The following is a 13,928-nucleotide window of genomic DNA, read 5'->3' as shown; positions in this document are numbered from 1 at the left end:
GATGGGATGGGATTCTCCCATTGCTCCTGCCTCTGCCTGCACAGGGGCACAGCCTGACTCAGCTCCCATGGCTGCTGGCAGCTGCCAGCTCCACCAGTCAGGGCATGAAGGACAAAGGGTGCAGGAAAGGCCAGCCCTGGTTGCTGGTATACAAAAGTCAAACAAAGGGGATTTCAGCCCCCAACGCCTCACCTGTGTCCCTTTACACATCACACCAGCCCATCAAGGAGATTCTCAAGGAGCCTGCCTGGTACAGTGAAACCTCTTTGGTTCACTGTGGGTGAGATACAAGCCCAGGGAGATGCTTGGAGCAGGTTGTGCTCCTGTGATGGAGGAGCTGGGCTGCTCTCACAGAGCTGAGGAAGCATTTTGGCTCTGGCTCAGCAGGGGTTGGGCTCTCTCACTGTGGCTAGAGGTGGGTGCTGCCCTCTTGCTCCTCTCCTGCTCCCCACAGCATCTCAGCCTTCCTCTTCCTGCTTTGGTATGCAGCTTTTTAAAGGTGTGGTTAAATCAAATGCTAAAAGGAAAAGCTTTGATCAGGTCTTTTATGAAACACAGTGCTTGAAAGACTCCAAGGTTATGGCTCAGTGCCTCCTGCAAGGAGGAGGAGGAAGATGCCAGAGGGATGCATGCTTCTGGAGCATCCCAGCACTGCCAGATCTGCTGGAGGGGACAAAGAGCACATTGGGAAGTTTGGGATGTAAATGCTCTCGTGGATCTGGCCATCATCTCTGGCAAGGGACAGAGGCACAGGGCACCAGGAGGTCGGGGTCCCTCCCTGGACTCTGCCAGGTCAGGAGATGCTGGGGACACAGGGGAAGCTCCTGTGAAGGGACTCAGTGCTTGGGGAATTGCAGGGTCTACAGGATGTCCTTGGACACACAATCTTTTTCCACTTGGAAATCTTGTTCTGACAGGACTTGGGAATTTGGGATGTTTCTCTGGGCTTCTGGGATCCACTGTGACCCACAGCACCTCACATCCCCACCAGCAGCACCTTCAGCTCAGCCACATCCACAGGGCCAACAAACACCACATTCCTTTGATGAGCTGTTGGGTGCCACAATCCCCTCCCTTGGGAAAAGGCCATCCTGTGAGCCTTTCCACTTCCCAAACCAGATGAGGCACAAAGAGCAGTGATGCCTGAGTACTCCCTGGACCAAAGACCCCACAGCTGAGAAGGGGGAAACCCTGCTAGGTTGCAGATTAAAAAATAACCTTTATGGCACCCATAAAAGAAGGTCAGAATTCCAAGAGGTCACTGGGAAGGTGAGAGTCCCCCCCGAGCCCTGGAGCACCCCTGAGGGCAGCGAATGATTAACCACACAGTGCAGGGTGCACCGCTGGGATGCCACGGTCCCTGTGGGGAGAAGGTCCAATCCCTCCAGTAACATTTTCAGGCACACCAAGTTTTCTCTTGGCACCGAAGGACGAGGAGGGATGGAGGAAGCATCTGGCGAGGGCCTGGGCAGCAGGGAGGGAGGGGAGCATTGAATTCCACCCCCCACATCCCCCTTTCACTGGGGGGGGGCAGTTGTTTTATGGCAGGAGGACTGGGGAACCATTTTAGCAGGATCCACGCTGGGACTGCTGGAGGAGTTCCCCGCTGAGGGCTGGATACAAAGAAAAGCTGAATTAACCGAGGGTCATATAAGGCAACAGGATCTGACAGATCCGAGCCAATATATGCTGGCAGCAGCCAGTCCATGGCACTGTGAGAAACACTCCTGCAAATTTAACAAATCCCCATGGTCTAGAAAGTCATGTACAAGAAATTACTAATGAAGGGATCTAGTCATATCTGGATTTCCAGACGTTGGTCATGCTCCCACCGCGTTCTGCAGGCCATATAAGTCCATGGATCTGAATCCCGGGTGCAGGAGCCCGGCAGGGCTGTTACGATCGTCCTGCCTGACCTCCTGCGTCAGACGAGGGCTCCCTCCCGGCCAGGAGGGGACACCGGGCGGTGGCAGCCGGATCCTGCCCCTGTGCCGGGCTGGGGATGGATGCAGAGAGAAGCCTGACGGGGAGCTTGGGAATGCTGCAGTGCCAGCAGAGGGGCTCCCATCACACTGCGGTGATGCGCTGGCATCCGGGTGCCAGCTCCAAACTCATCCCTGCAACACTGCTGACAACACCCCCGACCTGGGCATCACTCTTTAACCCCAGCTCCCTCCAGCCTGGAGCACCCCAAAATTCCCTGTTCCTGTCACAAAGCTGCGCAGCTCCGACTCTGTTCCATCCCCTCCGTGGCTCCTACAGCACCCACCCTCCTGCTGCCTTAACCGGGAATGCTTTGGGAGCTCCGGGCCAGCCGTGACCCCGGTGCCGCTGTCACAGGGGCGGGCAGGGGGCCAGCCCCCCCCTCGGCAGCCCCTCGCAGCCGGGTCCTGCCGGGTGGGGGGGACACAAAGCCCCACAGACGTCACCCCGGCATCACGCGGACCGAGCTGCCTTCTCCATCTTGTTAGCACATTGTGTAACACAACATGTGGAGGCGCTGGGACCGCACACGCATGCACTCCCCGACAGCCCAACCGGGGGGAAAAGAGGGAGGGGAAAACAAAAAAAAAAAAAAAGAAAAAAAAAAGAAAAAAAAAAAAAAAGAAAAACCCAAGTCAAAAAAAAAAAAAAAAAAAAAAAGGAAGCAATTTAAGCTTTGAATCTTTCTCTTTAAAATGTTCTCATGGCTTCATTAGAATTTGCAGCCACAGAGGCTTTGAAGAACATGGTATAAGGAGTGAAACATCTGGAAAAATTAGGATTAATGAAAACATAATTCCCAAGACTAAAGGAAAGATTAATCCTGCGTTACCACTTGTGTGTTCCACAGCTTTTCCCCAGCTCGTAACACTGAACTTATTAAATCACCCTGAGCTGAGTTTTCCTTTTCTCTCTCCCTCCCCTATGGAGCCCAATGGAAGCAACTGATGCCAAATGTGAGGATAACCAAGCGTGCTGGCCAGGGCTGGTGTGAGCACACCCAGCCCTGTGCCCAGGTGGGCACCTCCTGCCCAGCACACCTGGGGGGGTCCCTGGGTGCTGGGGGGGTCCAGTGGGTTTTGGGGTGCTCTGTTCTGGGCTGGTGGGTGCTGTACCCCACTGGGGCTGCACCTGCTCCTGCCTGGGCAGGGTGGGCACTGAGCAGCTCATGGGATGGGGCTGCTGGGGAATTAGAGAGAAATTAATGACCCCCCCTCTCTGCTGCTGGATGCTTGCCAGGGTCAGATTGAGGTGTTGGTGTCACTGGGTGGCATTTCTGTGAAAGCAAGGGCAGCCCTGGTGATGTGCCATGCTGTGCCATGCTGTGCCATGCTGTGCCACACTGTACTGTGCTACCCTGTGCCATGCTTGCTGTGCTACACCACTCCATTCTGTGCTGTCATACCATACCAAGCTGTGCCACACCATTCCATGCCGTTCCATCCCATGCTGTGCCACTCCATGCTGTGCCATCCCATGCTGTCCCATGCCATGCCATGCTTTAGCATCACCCCTGCTCCAGGATCCAGGCTGTGACCAGGGGGTTGGCACACACCAGCCCTGTGCCAGCTGGCAGTGTCCAGCTTTGCCACCCTGGTGCTGGAGGGTATTTGGGGGTCACATTGGCTGTGCCAGCCCCGTTCAGAGCTGGCACAGAGCTGCCCTGGGCTCTTGGGCAGCTCTGAGGAGCCCTCTGGGGAAGGTGTGGGGTGACAGACCCCTTGTCCCTGTAAAATCCTGCAGCAATTCCTTTGCCACCAGCAAGTACCACGGTGGGTGCCAGCACCGGTTTGGGGTCACATCAGAGGTTTGTCCCTGCAGCTTTGTCACCTCAGGCTCTGCTCTGCACAAATGGCCCAGAGTGTGTCCCTCCCCACACCCAGGTGCTTCCTGGGAGGAAGGAAAACAAGGAGAGCTCACTCCTTGTGTCTCCATCCATCGGGCCCCGGGCACAGGGGGGCCGGGCAGTGCCAGCCCCACACCTGGGCTGGCTCTGCCGATCAGCCCCGCAGCGATCCCGGCAGATGTTGGAGCCTGCAGGGCTCGGGATGCTCCGGGGGATGGGGACAGAGAGCAGCGCCCGTTCCGCGATCTCTGCTGGGGTCTGGGTGGGCTCTTGCCTGCTGGGTGCTCCCCACGGTGTCAGGGTGAGAGAACCAGATGTTTTCTGCATCCCCTCCTTGCCTTCCTCCCCGGGTTATGCCAGGACTGCATCTGGAGGGGCCCAAGGTGTGTTTGACCCCTGCACGGGAGAACAGGGCTCATTTGCCCAGGCCGCTGTGCCCCACACACGGAGCAAAGGAGGCGCAGCGTGCCCAGGCCACTCCCCGACAGAGGGAGGCTCCCTAGGGGCTCCAGGGGACCCCTCTCTCCCTCCTTCCCACGCTGCTGTCCCGCTCAGCTCCCGCTTGTTTTCCAGAGAGGAAACCGGCAACCTTGCTATTATATTTTTTTTCGAATTTTTTTTTCTATTTTCCTTTTTGTCGCGGTGTGAGCGGCGGGGCCCAGCTGGGGGCAGCGGTGCCGGTGCCGGTGCCGGCGGGGCGGCGCGGGAGGTGCCCGCAGCCCGCCCGGGGGGGACAGAGCCGGCCGAGCTCGGGGCCGCATTGTGCGAGCGAGGAGGAGATGGATGAAGGTCACATCCTGCCACTCTTCCGATGCCCGGCACCAGGAAAAAGCTGCGCTTTGTAAATATAAAAATAAACAACAAACTCTTCCCCCCATTTACCACCTTCCCCCCCCCACCCCCGCCCCGAAGAAAACAACAACAGCCCCCGCGGTACCGCAGCCACCTGCTCGGGGAAGTGATTTTTCATATAGGCAGGAAACGGGGGTCTAATTAAATCTGGGGTCAAGAACATAAAGGGAGAACGAAGTTTATTTAGGAGTCCTCGAGGAGGGCGGGAGGGGGATGCCCAGCAGGGCTGTGGGGAAACATAGGACGGTGTTTTGGTGGGGCTGGGCGTGTTTTGGCCCCAGGGTGAGTGGCAGGGCATCACCTGCCTCCTGCCAGCGGCTCCAGCGTGCCACAGGGGACAGTGGTGGCAGTTGGGTCCTCACCAGGGCAGGGATGCTCTGGGGGACTCCCCACTCACCCTATCCCCCTGCGGGCAGAGAAATGGGCCTGGGAGCGTCACGCTCAGACCTACAAGAGTGTCCCCAAGCCTTCAGCGAGATCATATGAGGTTCCTGTTTCACAAGAACGGAGGATGGCATTTCCATTGTGCTCGCCGGGGATGTGTTGCAACGGGGCAGCCGCTTCCATCCTTTGTCCTCCTCCCCGCAGAGGAGGAGTCTCAGCCTCTGCCAGGGTGACCCGTCACACCCTGCCTCCCCCCCCCAGCCCCAAATTTGGCTGCCCTGGCCTCGGCAGCGCTGCTCGGCGGGTCCCGGCCGCAGGCATCGCCCTCCGCCAGCGCTCTCCGGCTCCAAAGGCGCCTCCTTGCAGTGGGAGGCGCTGGGTGCCCTCGGCCGGGGTCCCCACCGGGTTGGGGACACTCCAGGAGGGTGACACCCACCTCCAGCCGCTCACTCTGGGGTGCTCCCTCTGCCTTCCCTGCCCGCTGCGGGTCTCCCGTTGAATTTTCACCACCAATTAATAAACCAAGGACTGACCCCACCAAAGCGCAAGTGGGGAGCCCTGGGTGCTGGCAGCAGCCCCAGCTCCCCGGGATGGTGGCACCACCCCGGCCCCTCTCCCAGCGGGCAGCTTCCAGCTTTTAGGAAGCACTGCAGAGACCTTTGCCTTCGGGTCGGGTGCTCCCAGCCCGGACCCGCTTTCTACTCCCCAGCTGGGGTGTGCCGAATATAAAGTATCACAGCATTGTTATGAAAAATAATTCAAACCCACCAAAAAGGCCAGCAGCAGATGGAAGGGTGAAATCGGAGCAATCCGGGCTGGCTGTAACCCTTCGTGGGCAGGGCAGGCAGGGGAGCAGCATCCACATCCCAGCCCTGCCGCTGGTTCTGCGGGTGTGGAAGGGAAGGTGATGGGCTGAAAGCGCCCCAGTGCAGACTGTGGACAGGACAGGGAATGGTTTCCCATGGGAAAGGGGGAGCTCGTGCCTGGGGGATCATAAAACAGCCGGATTTTTAGACAGGCTTTAGGGATGCTGGGGAGCGCCCTCATCCCCAAATTCCTGCCGAAGGATGGGACATCCGACCTGGGCACCGCTCAGCCCGGCCGCTGCCCATCCCCGCACGGCAGCGGGGCCTCAGGTCCCTTCTGTGAGCCCTGCTGGGACGCAGGTGCCACCCACCACCCCTGGGTGCGTGTCCCCTCCCTGCCACCAGCCCCCGCCGCCCAGCCGGGCACCAGCGGTGGCGCTGGGGACGAGGACGCGTCCCCGGCCGCGGGCCTCGCTCCAGCTGGGCGCTGTTTTGTAAGGACTCCTGGGCCTCTGCGGCGCAGAGATAAGCCCAAGAATTCGCCGTCGGTTCCAAATATCCCGTCCGCTTCCTCCCGCCGTCCTCGCCGCCGCTCCAGCCCGCTTGTCTCATTTCCGCAGCACCGTGCTGGGGAGCGCTTCCTGTTTTCCCCCCGGCCCCGGGGCGGCGGCGGGGGGCGAGGGGCGCGGGGAGGAAGGGCAGGACAATGGGCGCAGGTCGGACGGGCAGCTGCCCGTGGCCCAGGATGGGGGCTCCTCGGTGGCGGATGGCAGGTGGCAGCAGCGGGGATGTGGGTCCTGGGCTGAGCTGAGATTGCGGATGGGGTTTCTTCCCTTTCCTGATTTTTTTTTTTTTTTTCCCCTAGGGCTTTGCTATAAATCAATCCAAGCTCCCTAGAGAGCATCGTCTCTGTACAGCAGTGGGAGCCCCTGCTGCAGCTGGGCATGAGGACAGGAATGAAGCCGGGTGGAGCACAGCCCTGGGCGGGGGGACCCTGCCCTCTATGGGGCAATTAATACCCCTCCCGAAAATCGCATTTTAGGGTCCCTGCAGTCAAACCACCCACCACAACCCTCTCCTCTGCAGCCACAGCATGGGAGAGCAGCATCCCCATGGGACTGCCACCTCCCAGGAGCTGCGTCACGGGGCAGGAGGTCAGGATGTGGCTCCCCCAAACTTTGAGACAAGAGAGATCCATCCTGGGGCTCTGCTCACTGGGAGCTCAGCAACCTCCTCTGCAGGTAGGACCAGCCAGTGGGCAGCCCTGTGTCCCCCTGTTTTTGAGGCTCCTGCCCCTGCTCCTGGGCTGAGTGTGAGTGTTTACTCGGTGCCTTTCTCACCGCTCACAGCGTGGCAGGAGTTATTCAAAGGCAGGCGGAAGCGAGCGCAGCAACTGAAACAACAATGAAAAGGAAACAGAGCTCGAAAAATTCTCCGTTCATAAATCAACTGAACTGCAGGTGATCCCTGGGCAGGAGCGAGCTGAGGAAGAGACACGGCTCGGCTCGGCATGGCCAGCAGCCAGGCAGGCTCCGGCCCCCCAGGCAGGGGTGGGGGAGCTGGGATTTCCCAGGGTGGTCCTGAGTGATGCCGGGGTCGGTGTCCGTGTCCCCGGGGCTGCACACCAGGGACTTTGAGGCAGGTGAGGTGCAAGCATTTCGGGATTTATTTTTATTACATATTTTTATTATGCATCTGGGTGAGAAAGGTGAGGCTCTGCTGGGTGGAGTGGGTTTGTGGGGTCAGCATTGCACGCACACGCACAGGCACACGCCTCCTTTCCAGGCCAGAGGAATGCAAAAAGCCCAGGGATGTGATGGAGAGCAGGGACCCTGCCACAGCCCCTGGTGGCCAGTGGACTGAGGGGATATGGTAATTTTGGTGCTTGAGGCACTGCAGAGCAGCCCTATACTCTTTATTCATCTCCATGTCTGCCTTTTTGGGTTGAAATTCATCACTTTGGAAGCAGAGAAGCCAAAAAGGTTTGGGTGAGCATGGCTCCAGCCTGTGGCTGTGCCACGGGAGATGTTTGGGTTAACGGGAGATGATCCAGGGCTCTCGGCAGCATCAGGCCACGGCTCCTTGCTGGGATCTCATAAAAGCTTTTTCCTCCTTAGGAAATAGAGCTGCTGGATTGGGATGAGCTCCCCAGTGCTGGCAGCATCTCTGCACGGGCAGGGGATGGGCATGGTTGGAAAAAATCTCTCCCTCTTGCCTCCAGTTGTGTCCTGCAGCATCTTGCTACAGGCAGCATAGGGGCCAGTTTGGACAAACCCAGCTGTCCCCTCCTAGCTGTCCCCTTTGCCAGCTCCTGTAAGCTGAGACCCAGTCCTGGGGACACCAAAAGGAACTTGTGCTGTTGGGACCAGTGGATGGCCCAAGAGCCAGGCTGGTGGCAGTGGGCTGACCTTACAGCAGAGGAAATGACCCAGTCGTGTTCCCCACAGTGGGAAAGCCAGGAGAGATTGCATGTCCCCCTCTGCTGCTATCTGTTCTCCCTCCTGTGAATTCACTGTCATCTTGTCTTTTGGCAGAGCTGGAAAACCGGGAGACCACCGTAAATAAATCCTGTGTCTTTAAGCCGTTTTGTACAGTACAAGAAAATGCACTCGTTGAATTACAGCTTTTTAATCAAATACATGTAACCATGTCACTTAAAGTGCTCGCGAAAAGCAAGGGAAAAAAAAAATCCCCAACACAATTGGAAGAGCACGATATTAAAACCAGCTGCCTGCTTACCCCCACCACAGTTAATAGTTTTTGAATGTTCTGAATGAGAGAGAAACCAGAGCCAAGCTCCACTTTCATGTCCATCTTTCTGATCAAGCCCTGCCAGACGGGGGGAGCCGGGCAGCCTGGCACAGAGGCGCGGGATGCGGGAGAGCTGCACTCCCTTGTCCTCCCGCTCTGCCCATCCCTTTGGGCTTTCTGCTGTGGTGATGAGATGTGAGAGCCCTTCCTGCAGGCAAAGCAGCTCTGCCTGGCTGGGACCCAGCCTGGAGATGAGAGCACAGGTTGCCCAAGCCATGCAGAGGTGAGGGATGCTGCTCTGGGACATCTCCACCATCTTGTGTGTCCCCTTCTGACCAAATTTAACACAATTCTACCTCTTGATGCTTCTTCCCGCAAGCTGGCATTACTGCTTGTCCCCAAGGCACTGCTCTACCCACAGCATCCCTTCCTCTGAGCATGCCAGAGTGTCACATCCCCGTGCCCCATTCCCTTGGGACACACATGCCAGGACCTCCTCAACGCCTGCCTCCGGCCCTCGCTGGCCACCGACCCCCCGCCCGGCACAGCCTGCCAACCACCCGAGCTGTGCAGTTCCCCTGCAACGTGGACCAATGCTCATTAAGCATGAGGCAGAGACCACCAAATATGTCAAAACACACTTAAAATTTATTGTTTCATACCATACGTTTGAGTCTCTTGAACGCCAGCCAGTGTTTCTCCCTCTCCGCGATGGGGCCTATCTGCTGTCACCGACGCTTTGCGTATATGTATAGCCCGCTCGCTTGCTGGCTTTTCTTTCCCTCCCCCTTCTTTCTTTAAATGCAAAATACAAACAATTGATGGAAAATGTACATTTGTTCCATATGGGACGGTCGGAGCGTGGAGAGGAGCCAGCAAAGGCATTTTTAGGCAGACTCCTCTCTCCAGCGGATGGCTGGATGGCTTCCCGGAACGGCCCCGCGCGGCCTGGCCTGACTCTCCTGACGAGCTTCAGACGCTCTGTGACGCTCCCACGATGGTGGGGGGGGACGTGATTCAGTTCCCTGAAGGGATCAACCTCCCTGGGCTGCCGAGCACAGGAGGAGGGAGAGACTCCCACCAAAACCGCTGCGATATCCCGGAAGGGCTGAGCTCAGCTAAGCGGGAGACGATGGAGAGACTTGTCTTAGAACTTGTGTAGGAAGTTGAGTTAGGCTGGTTGGGTCCTGTTGGGTTAGGTAGGCTCAGTTGGGTTGTGTTGGGTTAGGCAGGCTCAGTTGGGTTGGTTGTGTTGTGTTGGGTTACGCTGGGATAGGTTGATTGGGTCCTTGGAATAGGTTACATTGGGTTGAGATTGGTTAGAATGGGTTAGTTTGGTTGGGTTGGTTTGGGTTGGTTTGGGTTCTTTGGGGTTGGGTTATGATGGGTTGTGCTAGGCTGGGTTGGGTTTGGCTGTATTGCATCAGGTGGGTTGGGTTAGGTCGTGCTGTCTGGGTTGTGCTGTGTTGGATTGGATTGGACTAGGTGACCTCTGGAGAACACTCCCAACCTTTCCATGACCTTTTGGACTCCTGGTACCTCACGGCATTGCTGAATCACCTCAGAAGACAAGCACAAAGTGGTTCTGACAGATATTGTCGGGCTCAGAGCCAGTGAGGAAAAGAAGCCCCCAAAGTCCCTCATGGCTCACACAATGAGGCCCAAACCTACCTCCTTCACAGGGACCTGTCCTCTCACAGGGCCTCAGCACGGTGCTGGGTGATCAGATGTTAGTGTGGGGCAGGGGACTGAGGGTCCAGGGCCTTGTGGTGGCCCTAAGGCAGGAGAAGGGATGTGAGGGCTGGTGGGGGCAATGTTGTGAGCTAGGGGGAGACAACCAAGCTCCACAAGGGACGCAGAGGATGAACTTCACAGCAATAAAAGTGCTGAAGGGTTTCAGGCTGCACCGATTTCCCAGGGCACATTAAAGACTCCTTGCTGGCTTCTTTTCTTTTCTTTTGCAAAACCTGTAATATTTATGACATCCCAGCTCCTGTTCCCTGCAGGCAGCTGCCCTCCCCTGCCTGCAGAGAATTCCTGCTGCTGGAAGCAGAGCTGGGGCGGGCACCCAGCCTCACCCAAGTGTTCCTGCTGCCCGGCAGCGCTGGGCATGGCGCAGAGGAAACGGGGCCTTTCCTGTCTGCAAGGAGCACTGAGATTTCCAAACATTTCCTTTCCCAAACTGAGCTGCAAAGAAAAAAGTTGAGGAAGGCTTGGGAACTTTCCTTCTGCTTGACCAGGAAAGGTTGTTCTGGGAACATCTGAAACCTTTCTTTGCATTTCAACCTTTTCCCTTTGCTTAACCTCCCACAACAGAATGCTGTTACCTCTCCAAAGGTTTTGCCTCCCATCTAAAAAAACCTGGAAACTTTTTTTTTTTTTTTCCAATGCACTTTTTCTCGAGTCAGGAAATGTTTTGGAGCCATTTCCTACAAACAGGTTTGGTTTTGATAAATCTTTTTTTTTTTTTTTTTTTTTCTGGAAGAGGGGGGAACATATAAATCCCATCACTTGCTCTAAAGAAGCTGCCTGGTGCCACAGTGAGGAACCAGCATCGGCAGCATGTTCCTTTTCCTAGAGATGCTGAAGACCCAAAATACAGGGATCAAGAGGCCTCTAATTCCCTGTTCATCCCAGCCAGGATGACTTCATCAGGGCTGTTATGTCAGTGTTCCCACTCCAACGGTGAGCTCTGGGCTGGGATGGCTGGGGCTGCTCTGGAGCTGCCACTTGCCACCCTGTGCATCCTGTTTGCCTCTGGCTGTGCCACAGCCTCAGCCTTGGGAACAGCGAGCCTGGAGCTGAACGCTGCCGGGCTGGGCTGGCTGGCACATGAGGTTTTAATATTTGGGTGAGTGATGTCATTGAGAGCTCCGTAATGCTGTAAAAAATCCAGAACGTCTATAAAGCTGATCTGTGAACCTCCAGCAGAACACACACACACACACACACACACACGTGCACACATGGACAGGCACATGGACATGGACAGACACACAGGCACATGGAGATGCGCACACACACACGTGGATGCACCTACATGCATGCACACACATATCCATGGAGAGATGCATGCATGGATACACATGGAGGAACACCTGGATGCAGGCTCAGACACACAAAGGGACAACAAGAAAGATGCACAAAAAGGAGCAGCACACATGTGCAGGGGTGCTCACACTTGCGCACACACACACACACAACCCACCCAGATGCAGGCACACGGATATCCAGGAGTGTGCACACACACACACACACACACACAGAGAAATGCCTGCACACGTGGATAATGCACACAGGGATGGATGTGAGCGTGGATGCATGCAGTGGTGCAGGGACACACGGGTGCTTGCACACCCATTCACACCGATGCTTGCACACATGCAGGTTTGCACAGGGATGTGTTGCACAGTTGCACACAGAGAGAATCCACTGCCCTGCTCCCCCAGGGGACACAGAGCAGATGCCATCTGCCCATAAAGCCCAGGTAGGACCTGGCATCGCCTCCCCCTCTCCCTGCATGCTGGGAAAGCCAGCAGGATGGGCTGTCAGGTTTTCCATTTACCTGTCAAGTACCTTCTCCATATTTCTGCCGTAACGACCTGCTAAAAGCCCCTCACTCCTCCTCCCCAGCCCAAAACCATCCGGCCTTGAGCTTTGGAGAGATTAAGTCATAAAAATCGGAAGGGGCTGTGCAGTAACAGCCCCAGCCTGAGCCATAACGGCAGTGAAATCATCCTCAAACTATGTCAGCTCCAGCCATTTCCAGTCCCACGTCACACCTGAGCCATTGGCATGCAGTGAAAGAAAACACTGGGGGATGGTTTCCTGGCCCCAGAGCAGCTGTACAGGGACAGGGGCAGGGGAAAGATAAAAATAATATATATATGTTAAAAATATATAAAAGTAACATATAAAAATGTTGAAAAGAAATAAAATATTAAATATAAAAAATATAAAATAAATTCTAGTGTATAAAATAATATAGATAGACATAGAACTAATATATAAGATATGAAACAAGATATAAAATTGTAAAAATAATAAGTAAAATAAGTGATGTAGTTAAAAGCCATCAAGGTGCCAGCACCCTTCACAAGGATCCAGCATCTCTCCCAGGTTCAGCTGAATCCTCTGCCTTCCTGATGGAGCCACATCAGCCCCTGTGCCACCAGTCTCACCAAACCCTGGATTTGGAGGGGGATAAATCCTGTCCTGGCCATGGCTAAACCATGAGGCTGCAGCTGTGACCATGGAGAGGTGGAGGTTTTTTTTCCTCTCTCCTTTCCCTTCTCTTTTATTTCCCTGTGACCTGGGGTAGGGCTGGCCAGCGAGGTGGGGCTTGCACAGTGGCTGTGGCTTCAACGTGGTGTATCCTTGGTGCAGTTATGTATGGGAATGACCACCCATTGCAGCTTTCAGCACCTGCTGAACCCCACAGAGGCATCTGGGACATGAATCACAGCGTGGTTTGAGTTAGAGAGAACCTTAAGGGTCATCGAGTTCTAACCCTCTGCCATGGGCAGGGACACCTTCCACCAGACCAGGCTGCTCCAAGCCCAATCCAACCTGGCCTTGGACACTTCCATGAACGGGGCATCTGCAGCTTCTCCAGGAACCTGTGCCATTGCATTACCACCCTCATCCTAATGACTTCTCATATCTAATCTAAATTGACCCTCCTTCAATTGAAAAACCATGGTGAGCTGGCACAGCTGAACCACAGGGACAGAAGGGAATTTCTGCTGCAGAAAAGTGACTTCATGTTTTCTCCACGGTGTGATGGACAGTGGCTCTCCCCGGCACGGCGAGCAGCTGGGTGAGGATCGGCCTGCTCACCGCCGCTTCAAACCGCAGGAAGTGACCGCATCCATGCCTGGAAGGTACCTGGAAGCTGGGAGCTGGAAAATAACTCTGGGCTTTCTTCTTCTCCCCCCCTCCCTCATCTCCTTCCTCCCGGGCCGCTTCGGGGATGGAGCCCATAGCCGGCTGCTTCCTTTCATAGTCATCGGCGGCACAGGATGCTTCTCATTTGGTGTTGTGTTTGTTTGCTGCAGCGCGGGTTCTGGCACCCGCCGGGCGCCCGCCAGCTCTCCCGTGTAGGTAGTGAGGTCATTTTTCCATGTATTCCCCCTTTTTACATACTGTATATGGAAAGACAATGAAGCGCCTTTGTGGCGTTCCATGGGAACGCGTCGCCAGCCCCCGGAGTGGTCCCGTTTATTAGCGCTTCACATTCAACAACAACAAAAAAAAGTGAGTCAGGATTGAGTCCTGTTAACACTAATGTGAATTTAATTTAGGAG

This window comes from Melospiza georgiana, chromosome 17 (assembly GCF_028018845.1).
Source record: "Melospiza georgiana isolate bMelGeo1 chromosome 17, bMelGeo1.pri, whole genome shotgun sequence".
Taxonomy (NCBI): domain Eukaryota; kingdom Metazoa; phylum Chordata; class Aves; order Passeriformes; family Passerellidae; genus Melospiza; species Melospiza georgiana.
This window is presented reverse-complemented; position numbering follows the sequence as displayed.